The sequence below is a fragment of the Apis dorsata genome, unplaced genomic scaffold (assembly GCF_000469605.1).
Source record: "Apis dorsata unplaced genomic scaffold, Apis dorsata 1.3 scaffold_919, whole genome shotgun sequence".
Taxonomy (NCBI): Eukaryota; Metazoa; Arthropoda; class Insecta; order Hymenoptera; family Apidae; genus Apis; species Apis dorsata.
Genome location: NW_006264030.1, coordinates 252,695 through 254,817, shown reverse-complemented (window position 1 = coordinate 254,817; position 2,123 = coordinate 252,695).

Genomic DNA, 2,123 nt, shown 5'->3' with positions numbered 1-2,123 from the left:
TAACGTTTTTAATTATTTAATTAGTTGTCATTTTTTGCGCGTTATTTTTTTTTTTTTTTTTACTTTTTCGAATATGAATGGAAAATAAGATAAGAAAAACGAGAGATACATAAAATATATCTCTTGGCTAAATTAAAAAGTAATTAGTAAGAAAAAAAAAAATAAAATTAAATTAATATTTTTTATATTAAATATAAAAATATTTTTTTTAATTCATATTCTAGTTAATATAATAAATTAAAAATTAAGCAGGATTTTTCAAATAAAAATAATATCTATATAAAAAGAAAAAAGAGAATAAAATTACTTGTATTAAATATCTACATTTAAAATTATTAAAATCATAACGTATCATTGTTCCCTTCCGAGAAGAGAAACTCGTAGCGTTAAATTAATCGTAACAAAAGTTTAATGACCCGCAAAGTTGAAAAATTCGTCTTAAGTAGGATGCGAGTTAATGTAATAACTCTCGAATTGCCACTGTTTAAATGTCCTCGTAATCACTGTCAAATTGTTTAGTGCAAATTGACAGACGCTGTCCGTTCCTCTAACATTTATCGGAAAATAGAAGAAAATACAGCGCCTTCATTTTCTTTTAAAAACAATACGTTGAACTTTATACGTTACTGTTATAATTTTCTTGTAATAATCCAACGATATACATTATAACAAAATAATAATGAAAGATTATATATCTTTATTAAACGTATTTTTATCCTTTCATAATAATAATAAATCATGGAGGATGAAAGAAGAGATTAAGATTAGTAAAGCTTATCTATAATAAAGTTTATAAAATTCTGTTTCTTTCGTAAATCATTTTTAATTAAGATATTTAACAATTTATTAAAATATGCATATGGTACATATATGGAAAATTTATTCATCGCTAGAAAGAAGAAAATAAATTGAAATCGATCAATAACATCAACCATTCATCGTTTATACTTATCGTAATTTCGAAATTGCGTAAATTTAATAATAAATTGGCAACAAATATCGATATCTTTATTCCTCAACATATTTTTTAAATATTTTCTTAACAATTGACAATTTGGAATGAACTTTTTCATTTTGTAACATTCATATTGATTCATTTTGATTAATCTTTATTCAGAAACGTTTCAAGTCCTCCATTTAATAACCTCGTTAACCCAATTTAATGACATAACAAGTCGAAATACGAAGATACGAGAAGATACGAGAAGGACCCAAGAATTGAAGAAAGAATTGGCAAAGAATTCGCAGAGAATTGTGCTTATTTTACGCTATTGAAAAATAAATAAATAAATAAAATTACGGAAATAAATTCAAGCGGTTCGTTTAATTCTGTTCATAAATACGTAACATGATGACTGTTTGCGATACGCGTTTCGACGCATGTTTTCCATCTTGAAACATACAAGAAAGACTTAATGTATATACCTATGTAAATACTTGTATGTATATATCTGATAGATAAGTAGTAATTAAAATGAAACGATATGCGTGTAATAAAATCTGAATGATCGTTCATTGAAATTCTCAAGGATTTTTCATTTATATAAAAAAAGTTACTAGTTGATGTAACTTTATCACAATAATATGTAATTTCCCTGTTCAATGACTTTACTTTTACAATTATCAGCATATACAGCAACGTAAATTAAACTTATAATATAAAAATACAATTAATGTAAAATTAATGCGATGTGTAAAAATATCATGACTAAAAAATTAAACTAGAAAATTTGTTTAGGCATTATTTTTTTTAAATTCATGTATAATATAAAAAAACTTTATATCACGATTATAATTAAAAACGGAAACCTTTTATTCGAAAATTATTAATTTTATTTTTATTTTTAATCTTCAGGTTTCTTCGTTCGTAAGTTCGTTTAGAAATTGATTCTCGGATTTGTATACAAAAGCGAATGTGATACGTACCGTACTTAGATACTTACTTACATGCTTAGACATGAATCGAAAATGAAAGTGTCGAAATACAAGAATACGAAGCACGATTCCATTATCCCACTTTTATCGACCCCAATTTCTCTCATCTACATCTAGTGTTCCCGATCGATTCAAGCATTTAGTTTTCACTTTCGCTATCGGATGCCGTTGTCTTGATCTGATCTAAT